Source organism: Silurus meridionalis, chromosome 4 (genome assembly GCF_014805685.1).
Source record: "Silurus meridionalis isolate SWU-2019-XX chromosome 4, ASM1480568v1, whole genome shotgun sequence".
Taxonomy (NCBI): Eukaryota; Metazoa; Chordata; class Actinopteri; order Siluriformes; family Siluridae; genus Silurus; species Silurus meridionalis.
This window is the reverse complement of record NC_060887.1, coordinates 28,263,018-28,263,293: the sequence shown is the minus strand read 5'-3', so window position 1 is coordinate 28,263,293 and position 276 is coordinate 28,263,018.

Sequence of the window (276 nt, the reverse complement as noted above, 5' to 3'; positions counted from 1 at the left end):
TCTCCATCTTCAGTAGTTCATTAAACAGCCCTAGCTTGTACATATGATATATTCACTAAACAATGAAAAAGGTTTTACTAGATTTTCTGTCCCAGGGAATGTCTGTACACAAGACTGATGATTTAATAACAGCACTGACAGACTTTAAATGGAATAAAATGTCAAGAGAGTAATTTAGCTTTTAATGAGAGCTGCACTTGGTGTTGTGAACACAATTTGGCGATGAGGTGCCACTCTGAGTGAATCCCTGTAAATTTGAGAAGAGTGAAAGTCAAC